The 12,030-nt window shown below is 37.1% G+C and overlaps 1 non-coding gene across 1 annotated transcript; it reads left to right on the top strand.

The window, feature by feature from the left end:
• Positions 1–8,586: 8,586 nt before the first annotated feature.
• Positions 8,587–8,693, top strand: LOC147949952 (small nucleolar RNA R71). The gene has a single exon (XR_015565556.1). It is a non-coding gene; the product is annotated as a small nucleolar RNA R71 (small nucleolar RNA).
• The last annotated feature ends 3,337 nt before the right edge of the window (positions 8,694–12,030 follow it).

Raw genomic sequence — 12,030 nt, 5'->3', positions numbered from 1 at the left:
CCGCAGTAAGCTCCGGGTTCTGAGCGCGAACAGGTGATGAGGTCGGAACAGGAACCTCGCTTGCCTCGGGGGTATCGCTGACCATGGAAGTAGAAGAGTCGGAATTCTACGTCGGAATGCGTGCTTTGCCCTCGGCAAGGGCGTTGAACATCAGCCTCTTTGCCTCTTTCTCATCGGTCTTGAGCTCTTTCTAGAAAGCCCTCTCCTCTCTGTAACCCATCGAGGAAGTGTCAAAAATTCAAGGTGGGGGAGAGCGCACGTAGGAGCAGTTTCTGAGTCTCACCCCGGACTCTCTAATTCGCTCACAAGAAAAGGAATCCCAGGCAATTTGGCCGCTGCAGAATTTAGAGAAGTACTCGGCGCAAGTAGGAGAAAGTTGACCTCGCTCGAAGTGAGCTGCAATACAAAAGGAGTTGTTAAAAACGAAGAAAAAAACTAAAAAATTTCAATACCATACGAAGTTCACTACGCTACCGATTTTCGCAGTCCAGTTCGATACAAATAAACTCGCAAGGTAATCGAAAGTGAGTTCGTTAACTTGGAAAAAGAAAAATGAGTTTCGCCATTTTTCATCCTTCTAGGGATGGTCGTCGAAGACTTTGAGGCCGGAGAGACAGCTTACGTAGAGGGTGCCCTTAGTCTGCCATGTCTTCACAGTATAAATGTGAAGGAAGTCGGCAAGAGACAACTTGTAGCTGTGCTCCTCCGCTAAGGTCTGGAGACAGAGAATGCTGAACGGCAAATCCTAGTTCGAACATCATTTGCAAGATGAGTTCCGGAAGTGGAAAAGACAGCCCGCAAGTCGAGAAGAAACTCTCGAACGCGCAGCAGTAACCGGGAGGAGGATTCTTCGGGGACTCATGCGCCTCCGGGAACCAAATTTCGATATGCGACAGAATCCCGCAAGACCCCCTAATCTCTGCCGCGTTGCTCTCAGAAAGAATGGACGACAGGTGGGGGACCAAAAACTCCGGGGATGAATGGTTTAGCGACCTTACTCGGGGTAGATTTGGGAGGACACATGATTCGAAACGAATACAGAAGGGAGGAACAGAGGCTATTCCGGTAGAACAGTTAAAGGATAGAGAAGAAAACAAAGAGCAGAGAGCAAGAACAGAAAAGTTAAATTCTGAAGATAATGAGAAGGAAGAAGGGGAAACGAAAAGACATGGTTCATTTCTCCCCTCTCTTATATCGTGTCCAAGTGGGACCATGTGCTTTCTTGGCAAGGCAAATCCCATCATCACCACGATCAAATCATGAGATACGGGATATATTCAGTTTCCCAAAGCGGTTGTGAGAAGATCAAAAGTCCACCGAACTAGCCAACTCGGAGGACTTGGGGGCAACTGTTGGTACCACAATCGGCCTCCATGGGCCTCTTATCTGGGTTTGGGATAAAATAAATGGGCCGAAATAATGATTGGGAGAGGCCCACTACGCCCAATTCAAGCGGAGCAAAGTCGGAGCAGGATGATACCACAAGTCATCTCATAGTTCGGGAATGGTCAAAGATTCTCTGATCAATGGCATTAAATAGGACGCATAATTAGCGGGGACAAATGCATACGACATTAATTGTAATCTCGTAGTATAAGTATGAGTGAGAGGGCACTGCAGAGGAGGTCGAAAAACTTTCATTTGGCAATAATATATGTACTTTCACTACGCAATCGCTATTTTACTCTGTTATTCAGTTCGGAACTAGGACGGTGGTAAGCACCCCCGCACAGAGAATACTCCGGAGATAGAAGTTCAACTTCCGTTCGCACAACGGTGTGAGCCCACTCGAATCCACACTCGTCTGGGTTTGGATCTGATACCAGTTGTAATGCCCCGACTGCCATCTCTTAGTGAACCCCCCCCGTCCTCTCACTAAGCCTGTGAGCCCATCCATATTCGACGGTCGGTTTGCTACGTCCGGGAGGCTTTAAAGACTTGTTATCGTCCCTACAAATCACCACATGATCTTTTTCTGTGTTTTGTCCTCACTCGCACAGATCCAACAGTCACTTCTCGGAAGGTCACGCATCCTAACAAATAAGTGCACGCTTAACTATGTCGTACTCTCAGGACCCTTGACCAAACAAATAAGTGCACTTTGGTAACATAGGTGGCCAAATCAATTCTTTTAAACCTCTTCGCAAGTCCCTGAAACTGGGATGTCACACTAGCAAATGCACTAGCAGCTGAATGGTTGTTGTAAGATTTTGGCGATGAGAAAGAAAACTCTTCATCCAAGCCTCTTGGTTGTTCTGACCAACCACAAAACAATCAAGGTTTTGATATTTGATGAAGTTTTCCACATTCTTTGATGAAGGGTGATGTGGTGATATTTTATTGTGTTTTAAACCCTTTTTCTTGATGGTTTTTGGGTCCATTAACTCACTATTAACTCGTAAATATGAATTTATCATGTAATTTAAGGTAATTTGCATTTAGACTTGTGAGATTTTTAATTATCTATACTATTAAAAGGAAAGCATTATTTGTTCAGTAAAAAAATAATCGACAAAATAGGACATGAAATACCCTTCATAATATAACAAAGCAAATAAAAAGAAAAGGACAAGCATGTAATTTTAATGCCAAAAGTACATGGACCTTAATGCAATCCGGTTTTATTTTGTTCAGGAACTTACTATATTCTTGTATGATCATTTATTCGTAAAATATCTACTAGGTTACATAGGTCTCCAACTATAAATAAATGGATCTTCGATTATCATTATAGCGTACAACAATATACTCCATACAAACTTACCAACAGTAAGCCTTTCAAGACGACTTGGAAGATTCAGGTGTGGATCATTCATTCGTGGAGGCAGTATACGAAAGAAACGTTAGAAATGATCTTAGGAGATGTCGAGGTTATCTTATATTAGTCAATATTAATCCTTTATCTATATATTTATATTTGTTTAAAACTTTGATGATTAGTCTGATTAACCAAGTTACTATGTGATTGTAGGGAACTCTAATCCATGCCACTGTTAAAAAAAATCAAGTTAACAAGTTCCACAAAATTATAGTGGTTGGGGAGTGGAGATTTATGGAGAATTTCCAGTTGACTAAATCGATGGGAAAGTTTATGGCAACGAAACATGTTTTCAAGATGTCCCTAACACAACAATCATTACTCGATCTCCTTCACTCTCAAATGAATGGTATTTGGACCTGCAGAGCTTTGAAACCATAACTGCTGATGATGGTATCAATGAAACATCTTAATTGGTATGTTAGCTTTTGATCAATTTATTCATAATGTTATCTATGTATTCCACGATATCCTTTTAATTTTTTTTTCCCTATGTAGATGTTCTTGGTCAAGTTGTGAACATTGGTGCTATGAAAACAACTGAAAACAATGGAAAGATTTTTAAGAGATTTGAGGTTAAGCTACGGGGCACAAGGTGAATTAAAATTTCAATCATAATATATAACAATTTGGTAACACAAAAAGTATATTATAAGCTTCTCTTTTAATTCTTCAGTGACAATTGTTTGTCCTGTAAATTATGGGAGAGATATGCTGATACCATGTGGGCTGCTTGTGAGAACGCTACCAACAATATGGTTACATGCTAGCTACAACTGGCGAAGATCAATATGTTCAATGGTCATAGTATAGTATAACTAATACAACCAAACTATACGATTGAAATGTTATTAATCTATTACATACATGGCCATTACATGATCATCTTGACAAATTCTTTACTTGATTCAAAATACATTTTTACTCCCTTTTATGTTCTATAGACGAATTATAACAACAATCCAAATTACTATAAACTATATTTTCAAAAATTAAAAAAAAAAATAGTTTTTGAAAACAATCCCGCAAGTACGTGCGGGTCTGAATCTAGTTTATATCTTTAAAAAATGTGTATTATTTTATCGTCCAACAGCTTAATCTTTTGACAGAAATAAAATGTTGACTTTCTTTTGTTTTAATCTTCAAATATTAATTATGAAAGTCTTGTTAACATATTGTGTAATTAATGTTAAATAGAGAAATAATGATTTGGTATTAAAGAGATTATGCATATTTTGTGTTTTGTGTAAGGACAATAACAGACAACCATAATAAAATTTGGTGAAAGACAGATAAAATATCAAACGTTAGGTTATATATATATTTGGACTTTTATACTATTAAAAGGGAAGCATTATTTGTTTAGTAAAAAAAGAATCGACAAAATAGAAAAGGACAGGCATGTAATTTTAATGCCAAAAGCACACGGACCTTAATGCAATCCGGTTTTATTTTGTTCGGATCGCGTTTTGTGTCTGTGGATTGAGGACACTTATCCCAGTTACCAAACGAAAGTATCATTCTGCGTAAAAACACTTGGGCCCATAAATTGGACGATCCGCCCATAACTTGGAAATTTTTATTTATTAATAATAAAAATAAGCATTGTATAATTAATATATAGATTAATTATAACGATCATTAGCTCCCCAAAACTATTATGAAGATATAAATCAAAAATCAATAATATTAATGTCCCCATAATCATGCAAACTTAATGTCCCCATATTAATGTCCTCATATCAATCAAAAATTATCAAATAATGCAAAACAAGTAAATGATATCCGTGTAATGAAAAACATGTCCTAAAATGGAACAATTATATTAAATAGGGACACAAACTAAGACTATTCTTGCTAGAATAAAATTTTTTGGGTCTTTTAAAACCTAAAAATACTATTTATATGTCCAAAAACATGCTAGGGACTAATGATGTAAATATGGAAAACTTTGGGGTAGATTTGTAAAATTTCCAAAACTTGCTTCTCTCTCGGCTAAACATTGTGTCGATCGATGCTAAGGCAGTGTCGATCGACACTCTCATCCTTCCTCGGCTCCAAGTTGTCTTCATTAGCTGAATTGCTCCAAAATCCCTTCTAATTGCTCCATTTTGCTCATTTCATGCCAAAATCCTAGAAAATCTGTTAAGCCTCTAAAACATCCTACAAAACAAATCAAAAGACTATAAAAGACTCCTAATATCATAGTTAAAAACCATAAAAACCATGATATATCACTCCCCCAGACTTAGTCTTTGCTTGCCCTCAAGCAAAACATAAACTTAGACCTGTGAAAGAGGTTTGAAAACACAGAAACTCATTTTCTCTCTAAGGTATTGCCATGATCATCCAAACCATAATTCATATGCTTAGCAGACAAATCCAAATCGAACCACCATGTACTTCTCCGTTGACATGCATAGCATCCTAAATTCAAAACAAATTCCACTACTTCCTCCATTAAGCCTTCATCGGTGGGTCTCATCAATTAGATCAATGTCAAGAACCTTCTAGACTCATTCAAGCAAGCAAGATATATCTTTTTACAACATGTGGTATTCTTCCTCTCCCCCAAACTTATTCTATTCTTATCCTCCTTTGAGCTTTGCTTTGCTGTTTTTTTTTATTATTTTTTTTTATTTTTTCTGATTCAAAGGTGTAAGCAAATAATGGGGTCATCGGTAATTTACCTACCCCTCTCTTCCAAGTTTTGTGTGATCATTTGACTCAAGAGTAGAATAATGAGGTCACTGGTAATTTACCTCCCTCTCTAAACTGATCAAAATCATCTCATCTTTTATTCTCTTTTTTTTAACAAAGCTCTCAGGAGTGATCTTTTCAACTTAAAAAAGGGAGAGGAGTACCAGTTTCTTTTGAAAATCTTACTTGTCAGGCATGAACAAGGAGTCAAGCTCTATGAACATCAATCTCCTTGATGAGGTAAAAAGAAAAGTGCTAAAGTTACCTCAGGCTTTTATGGATTCTGTTGGAAATTTGGATGTCTCTGGTTTACTGGTCAGCCATTGGATTTTTCATTAGTCGGATTAGTGGATTCATTCTGCAGCATTAATCAAGGCAATACACTAAAAAAAAAAAATCATATTTTCCAACAAAATTTTGAAAAATTTGACTCAATAAAACAAAAATACGGTTTTGACACACTAAAAAACAAAAACTATGTTAATAGTTAGTACTAACCTCCCCCAGACTTAAACGACACTGTCCCCAGTGTTTTCAAGCAAGGGAAAGTCAAAGAAACAAAAAGTGTATTGAAAATTGTAAGGAAAAGATGAACTGTTTTCGGGTCACCAGCAAGTGTCAACCGACACCATTTCAGTGTCGATCGACACTCATCACGAATGGTGTTTTTTTGGCCGAAACTCCTTGTTAGTTACAGTTAGTTGTGTTGATGGATCAATCCTCAGATGATGATTCTGTTAAGAAACACTCAAATACAAGTTAAAAGCAACATGATAGATAGATAATCCATAATTTCAAACAAATTTCAAACAAAAACTGACTCAATACAAAAAGAAAAATGACTCAAAAGGAAAAGAAAAACCTAGAAGTGGGTTGCCTCCCACTAAACTTTTGTTTTCAGTCATTAACGTGACTGTGGTGAAGCTCAGGCATCGGGTGGATCAGAACATGGCAATGCATTCTTCCGAGAGAATGTCCTCTTCATCCAAGGTGGTGTATAAGCTTTAGGTGCATGAGGACTGCCAAGGATGTGAGGAACATGACCTGGGTGGGATTTAGGGTTGGGTTTGCTTCTTTTATGTCCTTCACAATCATCAACAGAAGAAACAAACGCTCTACGATAATTTCGTGGCTTGGTTAACTGCAAAACAGTTTTTGTACCTTTGAAAGCCTTGTTAATGATAGGAGGGGGGGGGGGGTTGGGTAAAGAAAATGCATACCTTTGCCTTACCTAAGGACTCTAGGGTGTGGAGGGGTGTGTCTTCTGTTTGGGAACAGTTGTCGGACTTGGAGCATCAGTTGTGGACAAGTGCAGGCTCGGATGTGGAGGGGTGTCGATCGATGATGCAGCGGTGTCGATCGACACTGAGCTTGATGCTCGAAATTTAGAAACTTCCTTAACAGAAAAATTCTGTCCATCAATAGTAGGAGCCCTCATCATCTAATCCATCTCAAAGTTCATACTCAAACCTCCCACATTCAGTGTTATATGTCCCTTCTGTACATCTATGATGGCACCAGCTGTAGCCAAGAAAGATCTTCCTAAGATGAGAGGGTCTTTAGGCTCTTTGTCATATTCCAGCACCACAAAGTCAGTGGGAATCATGAAGTTTCCAACCTTAATTAGAATATCTTCTAAGACACCTTCAGGAATTCTTCTGAGATCTATCAGCTAAGATAAGAGATAATCTAGTTGGCTTGAATTCTGTCATCCCAAGTTTCACATCAACAGAATGTGGCATCAACTTAATACTAGAGCCTAGATCACAAAGTGAGTGGGCAAACCGTTCTGCAGAGATAGAGCAATCAAGTACAAAGCTTTCAGGGTCTGGTAACTCCTTTGCAGTCCTACAATGAATCATTGCACTCACTTCCTTAAAGACAACCACCTCTTGCTTCTTCTCTTTCCTTTTCTGTGAGGGCTGGTTCAAAATAATTGCACTGACATCTTTGGTAAGTAGTGCTCCTTCCTCAGGGCTCAAACCATTGGATACCATCCTCTTCACATACCGCTTAAGTGGTGATGAAAGCTTTACTGCATCAATTAAAGGCATCTCAATCATTACCTTATCCATCATTGCCTTGCATCTAGCTTCCTCAAGCTCCTGCTTGGACCTTCTTCACTTAGGAAAAGGAATCTTCGGTTGGTACACCCTTTCAGCAGCTGGAACCTGAGATTTTGCAGTTTCAGATTCTGTCTGAGAGGGGTGTCGATCGACACCATCGTCTGAAGTCGAATTCTCCGACTCGGGTTCGGCCGATTGCTCTCCTTTTTCTGCAGTTTCAATTTCTCCATCATCTACATCTCTCACTTATATGGCATTACAAGAATGTTTGGGGTTTGACTCAGTTTTTCTAGGGAGAAATCCCTCTTGCCTTTTAACTGACCAAGCAGTCTGCGCAACCTGATTTTCAAGCTTCTTGACATGAATGTTCAAAGCATCAATCCTCCCAGTAAGCTCATTGTAGACATTTTCAATCTTCCCATTGAATGTCACTGATAATTGTTCCTGACCTTGCAAAAGTTTCTCTAACATAGCTTCCATTCTACCCTTAGAAGAAGTCTGTGGAGGAGGAGACTAATAAGAAGAGTTCCCATAGGTTCTAGTATAACCATTATTCTGTTGCTGCTTCTGGAACTCAGGCTTAGGAGTGTAGCCTGAAGAGTTCCCACTGTAAGGCTTGTAACTTTGTTGATTACCCAATCTCTGACCCTGATTTCCATAGACAAAGTTGACATCTGCTTCTTCATTCCCTGTTTCAGGTTGTGGCTCAAATATCTCAACTTCAGCAGCAAAGTGAACTGACTTCTTACCCACAAGAAGATTGTGAACTGAATCCAGCTTGGCATTAACAGAAGGAAGCTGGTTTGAATCAAATCTTCCATGCAATCTCTTCCTTTCAGTATCTGCTCTCTTAGTGCTATTGCTGGAAGCCAAATTCTCAATCAAAGCTTCAACATCTTCTGGAAATCTTGTCTTGAAGTTCCCATGGCTGCAGCATCCAAAGCTAGCTGATATTCCCAGTCAACTCCTCTGAAAAAGATGCTTAGCAGTTGCACTCTTGAAAATCCATGGTGTGGACAGTCCCTCTGATAAGCCTTGAATCTCACCCAAGCTGCCTTGAGAGCTTCATCTGGTCTTTGCTTGAAAGAGGACAGCTTGACTCTCAGCTCATCTGACATTGCACCATCATAAAAGTAATTGAGGAAAGCCACCTTTACTTGTTGCCAAGAGGTCAAAGATCTGGCTGGCAACTGTTTCAACCATTGGGATGCTTCTCCTGCAAGTGAATATGGGAAGAGCTTGCAGTAGATATAGTCTTAAGTCACTCCATTGGCCTTGATACTAGTCACCAAGTCTTCAAAATGCACAATATGGTCCAAAGCCTTCTCATTTGGCAGGTTAGAGAAGGGTATTTGTCCAACTAGCTGGAAGTATGCAGGTTTCAACTCAAAATCATTCCTCTGGAATGGAGGAGGAATAATAGCAGACCGGTTCTCATGCACAAGATCAGCCCGGTTGTAGTCAGCAATGGTCCTGATCAAATCTCGGTTGTGCTGCTGTCTTCGAACCGGATTGTTAACGTGGTTTGCAGCTCCACGTCCGTCTGCAAGAAGGGGGTGTCGACCAATGCCATGTTGGCGTCGATCGACACCATCGACAACAGCAGCTTCAGCAATCACATTGCCTTCTGCATCAATCTTTTGGCCCTGCTCATTGCGCAAGTGGCCCTCTTGATCCCTCAAAGCACCATCTGCATCACACATCAGAATGATTGTGTTAACCATCTTCAAGGTTTTGGCTGCTTTTCGGTTTTCACGCTCTAACTTTCCCAACTCTTGGTTTGAAAGCTTCACAGTAGGAGCAGTCTTGTTGCTTCTTGTGGTAGGCCTATTAGGCATGTACCTGAAACACACAAGAGAAGAGAAACAAAAGCGTGTTAGTAGAAAATAAAAAGAAAAAATTAGACAAAATCAAAAACTCAAATCTAATGGTAGATCTAAGAGTCCCCGGCAACGGCGCCAAAATTAGATATGCACAAATTAAACCCTGAGCTACTCTCTCAAATTAAGAGGTCATTGTAATACTTAGGGGTCGAATTCCACAAGGACTCAAGTCTACACAATAAATTATAGAGTTTTCTAATTATAGAGTTTTATAATTACACTAAACAAGATGATTTGAATTAATAAAAGCAATGCAAAAGTATTAAAATAAACTGTTGTAAATTCAAGGGATCAAAAAGCTAGGCCTAGGGAATTTCTCAGTAAATTATGAAATATTAAATCAATAAATTAATTAGGATTCAAGCAATTAAAAATCAGATCTAGAACTCTAAACTCTTCTGTAAAATAAATCAGTTCTCACTGCAAAATATTATCTAAATTTAAAACCAAAAAATCTAAATCTCTTTGTAAAATTCTAGGTTAAAAATCAGCTTTAAAAACAGGTTTAGATTGTTCACAAAATTACTAAATCAAATCTCTTTGCAAGAAGTAATTTTGCTCATCAAAAGGTTTTATCAGGAAAATCAATTTTATTCTCATATCAATTTATTTTCCTAGGTTATTAATTCTAGATGGCCAATCAAGGATTAATATGAAGAACAACCCATGATGAAGATCTAGAAAGATAATGAATCCTAAATAAACAGATCTAATAAATCATAAAATCCCTATGAAAAACCCTGAACCTAACAAGCAAACTACTCAGACATATTCAATGAAGAACAAAACATAATTCTGAATAATAGGCAATTGAGATTAAAAGAGGAAGGAAGGTGTTTAGGAATTCTTCTCTCAAAGCAGTTCAGATCTCTCTCCCAAAAAGCTCTCAAAATCTCACAAGGTTGCAGAAAAATAAATCTTGCTAGAATAAAACTTTTTGGGTCTTCTAAAACCTAAAAATACTATTTATATGTCCAAAAACACGTCAGGGACTGATGTGAGCCAAAATAGGGGTGATTCGATAGCTGGTCTAAAGGACCTCTCTAACTAACTCGGATAGGATGGAGATGAATGATGGATCGTAGTTCGCCACACAAAGTTACGGAATGACTTTGTGATAAGAACACAAATCAATATCTAAGTGAATCACACACAAAGATAAAGATTCAACTTGTATTCTAAAGGAATCACACACAATAGAAAAGACAAGTAAAACAAAAGCCTAAGCTTCAAAGTGAGAAAACTCTCTCTTTTATTTTTCCAAAAATATTCTATATCCTTACAATGAAAGGAAACATGAGCTTATATAAGCTCAATTTACAAATCAATAACATAAATACAAAATAAATCAAATTAATTACATAAATAAATCAAGAATAAATTTGAGAGATTTTATCAATCATCATTGATGGAGATTGGTTCTTTGTATCTAGAAACTTTCTTGATGTAGCTATGAATTGATTGTCTTCTAGAAACTTATTTATAATTTGATCTTGATTTTCCTTGAACCAATTCTTGATGAGTTGATATTTCTAGGATTGCATCACTCTCTCCTTCTTTAAAAGGTTTTGTCCTCAAAACTAAAACCAAAGTTTGCATTTTTTTTATATTGAAAAATTGAATGAAAACAAAGCAATTTTTTTCCAAATAAAACTGAAATTCAACAAATCAAAACAAAGTTATTTTGTATTTTTTTTATACGAATTAAATAAAATATTTTAAAAAAAAAAATAAAACTGAAATTCAGCAAATAAAAAAGAATTTTTTTTTGTATTATTTTTTTTTGTACTATTTTTTTTTTGTAAAGAGTTAAATAAAACAAAAATGATTTTTTTTTTCTTTTACAAATAAAGCTAAAATGAAACAATAAGAGATAGGAGCTTTTAGCTCTGATACCAAAATGATGTGAGCCAAAATAGGGGTGAGTCGATAGCTGGTCTAAAGGACCTCTGTAACTAACTCGGAAAGGATGGAGATGAATGATTGATCGAAGTTCGCCACACAAAGTTGCGGAATGATTTTGTGATAAGAACACAAATCAATATCTAAGTGAATCACACACAAAGATAAAGATTCAACTTGTTTTCTAATGGAATCACACACAATAGAAAAGACAAGTAAAACAAAAGCCTAAGTTTCAAAGTGAGAAAACTCTCTTTTATTTTTCCAAATATATTCTATATTTACAATGAAGGGAAACATGAGCTTATATAGGCTCAATTTACAAATCAATAACATAAATACAAAATAAATCAAATTAATTACACAAAGAAATCAAGAATAAATTTGAGAGATTTTATCAATCATCATTGATGGAGATTGGTTCTTTGTATTCTAGACACTTTCTTGATGTAACCATGAATTGATTGTCTTCTAGAAACTTATTTATAATTTGATCTTGATTTTCCTTGAACCAATTCTTGATGAGTTGATATTTCTAGGATTGCATCACTCTCTCCTTCTTGAAAAGGTTTTGTCCTCAAAACTAAAACCAAAGTTTGCATTTTTTTTTATATTGAAAAATTGAATGAAAACAAAGCAATTTTTTTTTTCAAATAAAACT

This window comes from Camelina sativa, chromosome 1 (assembly GCF_030686135.1).
Source record: "Camelina sativa cultivar CO46 ecotype springtype chromosome 1, ASM3068613v1".
NCBI lineage: Eukaryota > Viridiplantae > Streptophyta > Magnoliopsida > Brassicales > Brassicaceae > Camelina > Camelina sativa.
Note: the sequence above shows the minus strand (reverse complement) of the source record. Positions and strands in the feature narration are given on the sequence as shown.